This window comes from Trichechus manatus, unplaced genomic scaffold (genome assembly GCF_000243295.1).
Source record: "Trichechus manatus latirostris isolate Lorelei unplaced genomic scaffold, TriManLat1.0 scaffold00119, whole genome shotgun sequence".
Classification (NCBI taxonomy): domain Eukaryota; kingdom Metazoa; phylum Chordata; class Mammalia; order Sirenia; family Trichechidae; genus Trichechus; species Trichechus manatus.
Window position 1 is genome coordinate 837491 of NW_004444055.1, and position 11030 is coordinate 848520.

Here is an 11030-nt window from a genome sequence, read left to right on the forward strand (position 1 = left end):
TATATCCTAATTTGTTTTAATTTCTATGTTATACATCTATGCACACACACATATCATCATCATCATCTGTTCCCATTGAGTCAATTCCAACTGATAGAGCTGCTCCGTAGGGTTTCCAACCCTGTAAATCTTTACAGAAGCAGACTGTGGGTTCGAACTGTCAACCTTTCGGTTAGTAGCTGAGAGCTTAATCACTAAGCCACCAGGGCTCCTTCACACACACACACACACACACACACACACACACACATTTTCTTTTATCTTGGTTGGAATGAGGGACATAGTCTTCATCTAGTCACATTGACAATAAATGATGGATCATATTGGCAGGGAAAATCAATTTATTGATTGATTCATTCATTCAACAAATATTTATTGAATATTTATAAGGTGGTGAGTCTGTGCTAGAAACGATGGTGTCAACAATAATAAGACACAGTTATTCTCCTGGAAGATCTTCCACGAAGGTATACATAGCCTACAAAGAAAAACAAAATTCTGGATTCTGGATTGCATATTTTTTAAAAGGTTATTGGAAATAATGGTTTGTTGATGTTCTTGCAGAAAACAGGCAATGATGAATCAGTAAAAATGAAATCAACAGTGACTCAAGAAATCACCTTAATGGTTTATATCCCTAAGAGTTGAAGATCAGATTCCACCTCCACCTCCCAATATACGCATAAAACCCATTGCCACTGAGTTGATTTTGACTCATGGCAACCCTATAGGACAGAGTAGAACTGCACCATAGGGTTTCCAAGGCTGTAATCTTTAAGGAAAAAGACTGCTACATCTTTCTCCTGTGGAGCAGCCTGTGGGTTTGAACCACCAACCTTCCTGTTAGCAGCCAGGCACTTTAACCACTGTGCTACCAGGGCTCCTTCCCAATATACATCACTCACTTATTCGGCCTGCTAAACTTGTAGTTGAGGCTGGAAATCTCTTTATTGTGAATCACAAAGAGACAGAAGGAGAGACATCAATTATGTCAAGTCTAAATCCAAAATTATCTTCTAAGCCTGTATCAGTGCAGCGATAGGAAAGGCCACAAGATGGCAGAATGGAGTCAAAACATGGAGACTGCAGTGGGATACCAGCAGCCCCAGGAGATTGAATCACTCACAGCTATGCCAAGAGAATAGAGATGTGGGAAGGCTTCAATAGTTCTGTGAGATGGTGGTCTCAGAGCTAAGGACAATTTTGGCACCACTGTTCTCCTTGTCCACATGCCTTTATTGACCTCTCTTAAGGTAGTGTTATATTTAGTCATTTTTGCCCTCTGAAAAAAATATGCTTATCCTCTCCTTCCCGTCCCCCATATGCATGCTTATGCATCAAAGTCAATCATGCTTTTCTGCTTCGGCATTTTTCAGTAGTAGAATTTCTTAAAATGGACAAGGTCTCACCAGATTTGAGGCTGGGCTGCTTCTTCGTATAGGCAGGGGACAGAGGGCAGATTAATAGAGCTCTGGTGGGACAAAGAGGCACCATATATACACGCCACTGAGGAAAGGTCTTTTTCATGCGTGAGGGGACTAGGGTTGAGAAATTATTTCCAATAAGGTTGTATGTGTGTGTGTATGTGTGTGTGTTGGGAGTGGGTTGGTTTTGAAGTAATAGTTTTATTATGATTATAAACAAAAGACATGCTTATTGAAAAAATTTAGGAATTATGTTCGGAAAAAAAAAAAACTATGTATAAAGCCAAAGCTGTAATTTCCTAGGCATTGTATCTATACATCTACATATAGTGAAAAATGAATATATTGAGTAACATATGGAAGTGTAAATTGGAGCAGCTATTCTAGAGACAATCCTGGCAGTATTTAAGCAGATAAAGTATCTACATAATCTATGACCCAGAAATTCCATTTTGGGGTATATATCTCAAATAAATCCTCGCACAGTTCTGTGAGGGGATGTGCATAAAGATTGTGGTGTGCTTTGTAATTCCAGAGAGCTATAAGCAACTTGGGTGTCCATCACGGGGAGAGTGGCTAAGCAAACTGTGGCAGATGTACACTATCATGCACTAAATGGCAAATGGCCAAGTGGCACATACATACTGCAGCAGCATTCATCTGGGACTCCACTCTTGCCCACTTGCTCAGTGCACAGCAATCTGGCATGGCCAGGTATCTGACTCAGGGAAAGGGACCTTGAACCTTGGGCTATAGGGTTTTAAAGCTACATGATTAAGGCACTATTGGCCGCTTTCAAACCCGAATGTCAACAGTGTATTTTGAGGAAGTTGAGATATTTCTAAAATAATTTACACGGAAGTTCAAAGACCCAAGAACAGCCAAACTGCTGCTAAAGAAAAAAAAAAGTGACAGTATTTGTTTGATCACATATCAAGACTTACTGTAAAGCTAGAATAATTAATATCATATTTTATAGGCACAGAAATAGACAAATTGCCTTCCTTCTGAGGCACCTCTGGGTGGATTCGAACCACCAACCTTTTGGTTCATAGCCGAGTGCTTAACCGTTGTCACCTATAGAAACATAATACAGTAAAACCTGTGAAAGTCAGGACTTGTGTAAGGCAGAAACGTGTCAGAAAATGAAAACTCAAATATTTTCCACTAATAGTGATAGAAAAGTGGTAAAACTGCACCCTGTTAAAGGCAGAAAACTTGCAAGACCCAGAAAGACAAGGCAGTCCCATCGAGTTTCGGCTCTCCCAGGTTTCACTGTATGAGGTGAAATAAGCAAGTCACAGAAGATTAGATGTAGTGTAATAAACTCGTTGCTGTCAAGCTGATTCTCACTCATGGTAACTCTATGTGTTACAGAGTAAAACTGCTCCACAGAGTTTTCTTGGCTATGATCTTCTCTTCCACAGAGCCACTAGGTGGGTTCGAACTGCCAACCTTTAGGTTGGTTGTCAAGTGCAAAGCATTTCCCCACACAGGGTCCTTATAACATAATTCTTACGTTTTGATGCTCAAAACCAAGCAAAATCAGATAATATACTGATCCCCAGCCATTGCCATCAAGTCGATTTCGACTCAGCAACCCTGTAGGGCAGAGTAGAACTGTCCCATACAGTTTTCAAGGCTACAAATCTTTACAGAATCAGACTGCCACATCTTTCTCCAGCCGAGCAGCTGGTGGGTTCAAATCACTGACATTTTGGTTAAAAGCTGAGTGCTTTAACCACTGGCAACCAGGACTCCTTAGATTAGGAATAGGAGAGCAAAATCACAGAAAGCATCCAGCTACAATAGGGGCCTGAAGGGACAACTCTTGATCTGCCATCAGATGGTAAGTAAATTTTTCTTCGATTGGAATATACCATATACATACGTTTCAGTGGTTCAAGCCAGCCTGCCATTTTGAGGATAGGTTATGACGTCCTGCCATTTCCTAAAAATCTAATTAGCAACAAGATAATTTTGCCAGCCTACAGAGTTGAACATTCTGGTAGATTTGTACATTACGGTCAAATTCGTGTCTATAATTTACCACTCCTCATGATTTCACAAAACTTGGTGAAAATGCTGAAGGATTCCTGAAGGAAATGTTCTTGTCTTTGAAGATGAGAAAGTTTCAATTCTTATTTTATTTTAGGTACTTAGTCAGTAGATTGATTTCTTATGTGTGACATCTTAGACTTCGCAATTTATGCAAAGTAAATTGTGATCAAAAGCAGCTCAGCTAACTGTATTTTGGTATGATAGTCTCAGACAGCCACATTTGATCCATTTCTTATATCAGGTGTTTCTCTTGAGTGTCAGATCTCTTCAGTAAATACTAAAGAATTAGAGTGTAACTGGAAAGAATGCAGGATTTGGAGTATTAGGATATGGATTCCAATGTAGCTTACTTACTTAACTAAAAACAAAGAACAAAACAAAACAAACGTTGCCGACAATTTGGTTCCAACTCATGGTGACCCGCTGTGTGACAGAGCAGAACTGAGCTCCAGAGGGTTTTCTTTGCTGTAATCTTCATGGAAACAGATTGTCAGAGCTTTCTTCTGTGGTGCCACTGGGTGGGTTCAAACCGCCAACCTTTTTATTAGTAGCTGAGAGCAAACTTTTTGTGCTACCCAGGGATAAATATTTACTTACTAACTAGGTCAAACTGCTTAACCTTTATTCAGTTTACTCATCTGGAAAATGGAGAAAATACTTGTATTAGTCAGGACTATTTTGTTTGCAATTCAATTTAATTTGTTTGCAAACTCAATTCAAGTCAGCATAAAGGACAAATTCACAGACTTCACATTGTTCAAAGTTCAGGAGGCAGCACAACTAGATTCAGAATGTTATAAGTTTCTTTCTCAATGAAGAACACCAAAGACACAAGGAAAATATTAGCCCAAGAGACAGAAGGGGCCACATAAACCAGAGACTCCATCAGCCTGAGACAAGAAGAACTAGATGGTGCCAAGCTACCACCAATAACTGCCCTGACAGGGAACACAACAGAGGGTCCCTGATGGAGCTGTAGAATGATGGGATGCAGAACTCAAATTCTAGTAAAAAGACCAGACTTGATGGTCTGACTGAGACTGGAGAGATCCCAGAAGACATGGCCCCCGGACTGTTTGTTAGCCCAAACTAAAACCATTCCCAAAGCCAACTCTTCAGACAAAGATTAGACTGGACTATAAGACATAAAATGATACTCACAAAGAGTGCGCTTCTTAGCTCAAGTAGATACATGAGTCTAAATGGGCAGCTTCTGTCTGGAGGCAAGATGAGAAGACAGAAAGGGACAGGAGCTGGTTAAATGGACACAGGAAATTCGGAGTGGAAAGGAAGAGTGTGCTGTCACAGTATGGGGAGAGCAACTAGAGTCGCATAACAGTATGTATAAATTTTTGTATGAGAAACTAACTTGAACTGTAAACTTTCATTTAAAGCACAATAAAAAAAAATTCTCTTTCTCCATCTGTCTTCTCTGCCTTTCTCCCTCCTTACCAGACTCTCATCAATTGGTGGGAAAAATTACTTTTGATTGGCCTAGAGTTACATTCTTTCAGCTTGGCAAGCCCAGGAAGGAAAAACAAAGAAAATTCTCTCATCCAACATCTGATTGGCCTTGCTCACCTCTAAGCCAATCACTGCCACCAGAAGGGTGGATTATTATATTTGGCCCATCTGGGATCACATGCTCAGCCCTGAGAGCAAAGGAACTGACATAGTGATTAACAGACTCACTAGGACCGCGTGGATTGGCCAATAGCAGATACCCACTACACATAGGAGTGGTGTATAGACAAAAATATCAACTTCTCACTACAATAATAATTCCTCTTCTAGGATTTTATGAAGACTGAAGATGTGGGGCATGGTTCTCTATATATTGTAAAATACTTAGACATAAAATCTTTGATCAAAAGTGATTTTTTATTTAAAAAATTACATATGAATGAAGGAGAAGAACATATGACCATATGAAAATGAAGCAACTGTTTAAAACAAGTCATTTCTTGTATAAAATGGGGAAAGTGGTCATATATTCTTTACAAAGCAACTTATCTACAAAATGAAGGGAGTAAATTTAATATAGTTTTTTTTTAAGAAATAAAACCCATTATAAAAATCCCAATGTCTTTACATGCCCACAATAAGCTAAATGTCTCATTTTCTATCAAGAACTAAATGTGCTCAGGGGTATAAATGTGTCATGATTGCTTAGCTTAATGGGTGTGAAGTAACTGCACTCTTTTCTAGAGGGAAAATCTTTTCTAAAGATCATTGCAACATTTACAGAATTAGACATATTTTTATAAAATTGGATGGCTGGAAGTTACCTGTGAAGTTCATCAAATCTCTGCCAGTGGCTTTAGAACGACAATCAAAACACTCCAGGGAAATAACTGTCTTGAAATACATTTTGCAAATGCCTTCCTGGGAGTGCCTCTTAGGGGAATCTATGTTTCACACAATAAATCAAACACTACCTTCCTCTTTTTCCTTCAGGTGGCCAGAAAATAACCGTGTTACACTGTAGCTCCTACAGCAGTGGTTCCCAAACCTGGTTACTCATCAGAACCACTTGGGAAACTGTAAAATACAAATTTCCGGGATCCACTCTGTTGTTGTTGTTGTTAGGTGGAGTCGAGTCAGTTCCAACTCATAACCACTCTATGTACAACAGAAAGAAACATTTCCTGGTCTTGCACCAACCTCACAATCATTGTTATGATTCAGTCCGTTGTTGCAGCCACTGTGTCAATACATCTCCTTGACGAACTTCCTCTTTTTCTCTCACCTTCTACTTTACCAAGCATGATATCCTTCTTCAGGAACTGGTCACTTCTGATAACATGTCCAAAGTACTCACCACAAAGTCTCACCATCCTCCCTTCTAAGGAGAATTCTGGCTGTACTTCCTCCAAGACAGATTTGTTCCTTCTTCTGGCAGTCCATGGTGTATACAGTATTCTTCTCCTACACCATAATTCAAAGGCATGAATTCTTCTTCTGTCTTCCTTATTCATTGTCCAGCTTTCACATGCATATGAAGTGATTGAAAACAGCATGGCTTGGGTCAGGCACACTTTAGTCCATAAAGTGAGATCTTTGCTGTTGAACACTTTAAACAGGTCTTTTGCAGCAGATTTGCCCAATGCAATATGTCATTTGATTTCTTGACTACTGCTTCCATAAGCTTTGATTGTGGATCCAAGTAAAATGAAATCCTTTACAAGTTCAACATTTTCTTCGTTTATCATGATGTTGCTTATTGGTCCAATTGTGAGAATTTTTGTTTTCCTTATTGAGGGGCAATGCATACTGAAGGCTGTAGTCTTTAATCTTCATCAGGAAGTATTTCAAGTGCCCTTCACTTTCAGCAAGCAAGGTTGTGTCATCTGCATATCACAGGTTGTTAATGAGTCTTCCTCGAATCATGATGCTGTGTTCTTCTTCATATAGTCCAGATCCTCAGATTATTTGCTCAGCATACAGATTGAATAAGTATGGTGAAAGGATACAACCCTGATGCACACCTTTCCTGACTTTAAACCACACTGTATCTCCTTGTTCTGTCCTAACGACTGCCTCTTGGTCTATGTACAGGTTCCTCATGGACACAATTAAGTGTTCTGGAATTCCCATTCTTCTAAATGTTATCCGTAATTTGTTATGATTCACATAGTCCAATGCCTTTGTATAGTCAATAAAACACAGGTAAACATCATTCTGGTATTCTCTGCTTTCAGCCAAGATCCATCTAAGATTAGCAATGATAGCCCTCATTCCATGTCCTCTTCTGAATCTGGCTTGAATTTCTGGCAGTTCCCTGTCGATGTACTGCTGCAATTGCTTTTGGTCTTTAGCAAAATTTTACGTGAGTGTGATATTAATGATATTCTTTGATAATTTCTACATCCCATTGGATTACCTTTTTTTTTGGAATGGGCACAAATATGGATCTTTTCCAGTTGGTTGACCAGGTAGCTATCTTCCAGATTTCTTGGCATAGATGAGTGCATGCTTCTAGCATTGTATCCATTTGTTGAAATATTTCAATTGGTATTCCATCGATTTCTGGAGCCTTGTTTTTCGCCAATGTCTTCAGCAGCTTAGACTTCTTCCTTCAGTACCTTTGGTTCTTGATCATATGCTACTTCCTGAAATGGTTGAACACTGACCAATTCTTTTTGGCACATTACTCTATGTATTCCTTCTATCTTCTTTTGAGGCTTCCTGCATCATTCAACATTTTGCCCATAGAATCCTTCAATATTGCAACTCGAGGCCTGAATTTTTTCTTCACTTCTTTCAGCTTGAGAAATGCTGAGCATGTTCTTCCCTTTTGGTTTTCTAACTCCAGGTTTTCGCACATTTCACTAAAATACTTTGTCTTCTTGACCCTCTCTTTGAAATCTTCTCTTCAGCTCTTTTACTTCATCATTTCTTCCATTCACTTTAGCTTCTCTACATTCAAGAGCACGTTTCAGAGTCTCTTCTGACAACCATTTTGAGCTTTTCTTTCTTTCTTGTCTTTTTAATGACCTTTTGCTTTCTTCATATATGATGTCCTTGATGTCATTGCATAACTCATCTGGTCTTTGGTCATTAGTGTTCAATACATCAAATCTATTCTTGAGATGATCTCTAAATTCAGGTGGGATATACTCAAGGTCATATTTTGGCTCTTGTGAACTTGCTCCAATTTTCTTCAGCTTCAACTTGAACTTGCATATGAGCAATTGATGGTCTGTTCCACTATCGGCCCCTGTCCTTGTCCTGACTAATGATATTGAGCTTCTCCATGGTCTGTTTCCGCAGATGCAGTCAATTCGATTCCTGTGTATTCCATCTGGCAAAGTTCACATGTATAGTCGCCATTTATGTTGTTGAAAAAAGGTATTTGCAATGAAAAGTCATTGCCCTCGAAAAATTCTATCATGGGATCTCCAGTGTCATTTCTATCACCAAGGCCATATTTTCCAACTACTGATCCTTCTTCTTTGTTTAGTGTTTGGTGCATAATTTGAATAATTGTCATATTAACTGGTCTTCCTTGTAGACTTATGGATATTTTTCTATCACTGGCAGAGTTGTACTTCAGGACAGATCTTGAAACGTTCCTTTTTGACAATGAATGAAACACCATTCCTCTTCAATTTATCATTCCCGGCAGAGTAGACCATGTGATTGTCTGATTCAAAATGACCAATACCAGTCCATTTCAGCTCACTAATGCCTAAGATATTGATGTTTATGTGTTCTATTTCATTTTTGATGATTTCCAATTTTCCTACATTCATACTTCATATGTTCCATGTTCTGATTATTAATGGATGTTTGCAACTATTTCTTCTCATTTTGAGTCATATCACATCAGCAAATGAAGGTCCAGAAAGCTCGACTCCATCCACATCATTAAGGTCAAATCCACTTTGAAGCGGCTGCTCCTTCCCAGTGGTATTTGAATGCCTTCAAACTGGATCGGCTCACCTTCTGGCACTATATCAAATAATGCTCCCCTGCTATTCATAAGGTTTTCACTGAATGATTTTTTCAGAAGTAGACAGCCAGGTCCTTCTTCCTAGTTTGTCTTAGTCTAGAAGCTCTGCTGAAACCTGTCCACCATGGGTGACCCTGCTGGTATTTGAGATATCAGTGGCATAGCTTCCAGCATGACAGCAACATGCAAGCCCCACATACGACAAACTGACAGGTGGTTGGTACTCACTCTAGTAGTGAATCAGGGCCCAAGTATTGGTATTTTTTAAAAGATTTTTCCAGGAGTCCTTATGTAGCCACTTTCATCCATGCACTGGTTCTGGGGAATTACAGCGGTCAAGATTAAGAAGATATTTAATCATGACTCTTACTGAAATGCCTTTGACAAGAGAAAAGGGTCTACTATTGCATCAGGTACTGAGGGAGAAGCAAGCAAGGTACTTTAACTTTCAAAACTCTAACTGTATGAAGGAAGTTTTTGACTCTTCACATTTTCTAAATTTACTTTCTGAATATTGATGGTAATATTCAGAATACTGATTATTAGAATATTGATATTTTCGTCCAGTTCTAAATTATCTGTTGGCAGAGGCAGCAAGTTCCCTATTACTTGCTCTGGATATTGGAAAGTGCTAGACAAAGAGATGAGATTTTGTGGAGAAGGAGAAAGAACAAGTAGACAAGCTTCCTTCATTTCGTATTAGAGAGGATTTTCTGAATTTATTAAGAGCAGTGCCATTCTTTCTGAAAAGGTTATCAGTTCACATCCAAGTGATAAACTATTATGCAGTTATTAAAAGCATGCTTGTGAAGAATTTTAATTAGATCAGGCTGTATAAAATGTCTTGCACCTGCTCTTTTCTTTTTGAATTAAGTCATAAGCATTCTCCATGCAGTTATAATACTTCATAAATATGTCGGCATGTGCATAGCATATATGTATTTACATACACATAATATGTAAATAAATGTATCAAAATATTAGCCCCATGGCCTCTCAATGGTGAGATTATAAATGATTTTAACTTTATTCTTTTTTTATTTTCAACTTTTTCCAAAAATACACATAAATTAAATAATCAGAAAAAATACACACTTTAAAAACAGTAATAGGTTTTGCACTTTACTTAAGGCTATTGAAACAAAGAAAGCATACTCTGAATTATACATAGAAAAATAAAGAATAAACTTTATCCTAATAGAGAAAGTTTCCAGAAGAAATCAAGGAGGGTCTTTCTTTTATCTGTTTGTAACTAGAATTTATCCTGGTTGAATCAGCCTTCATATTACTCTTTTTTAGTAATTTTCTAAATGAATATATTACCTTTATAAGCAGGAAACACTATTTAAAAAACTATAATGCTTTAACATTTTTTTAAAAATTTAAAAATTAAAATATTAAATGTTTATTTTTTTTTAATGTTTCTAAATGGATATTTTACTTTTATAAGCAGGAAAATGCTATTTAAAACCTGTAAAACCCAACCTTTGCATTAAAGGAACTGTTTTACACTGAATTACTGTCTGTTACTGGGGATACAAAATAGAGCTGCCTTTTGCTCTGACTTTCTTATTGTGTGTTTGGGATATCTTTATATTTCACTTTTTCTTTATCATGTGTTACCTCTCTTTAGGATCTTATCACAGTTTTACTGGGGTATGCTTCAGAATACAAATCTGAGCCCTACCCTCAAGATTATCAACTCTAATCCAATAGTCTCCTAAGAGGTTGCCTTCCTACCCCATCATTTTCATGGGAGGTTAAGAGGTAGGTCTTGCTCCTGGTGACCAACCAGCCACCTCAACATACCTACTTGTGGCACACCCAATGAGCTAATTGCTTAGAGTCTACCATTTAAAACTCTTCAATATGCCCAGATTCACACTTAGTGATCCAGGGAAGACATGACTGATGGCTACTGCTTATTATCACACCCTCATGGGCAAGATCCATTGCAGTTTCATTATTATCATCATCAACATCATTATCATCACCTCCACCACCACCATCATCTGTTTTGTACGTTGCTATATCTCAAGTGCCTAGAATAGTGCCTGGTCATAATAGAAACTCCAAAATATTTAAAACGA

At 38.2% G+C, this 11030-nt stretch overlaps 1 long non-coding RNA gene across 1 annotated transcript; it reads right to left on the reverse strand.

Annotated features, from left to right (window-relative positions):
• Positions 1–416: 416 nt before the first annotated feature.
• Positions 417–5807, reverse strand: LOC111821993 (uncharacterized). The gene is made up of 3 exons (XR_002825292.1): positions 5774–5807; positions 4647–4702; positions 417–478 (listed from the first exon to the last, which is right to left on the reverse strand). It is a non-coding gene; the product is annotated as an uncharacterized LOC111821993 (long non-coding RNA).
• Positions 5808–11030: the final 5223 nt, after the last annotated feature.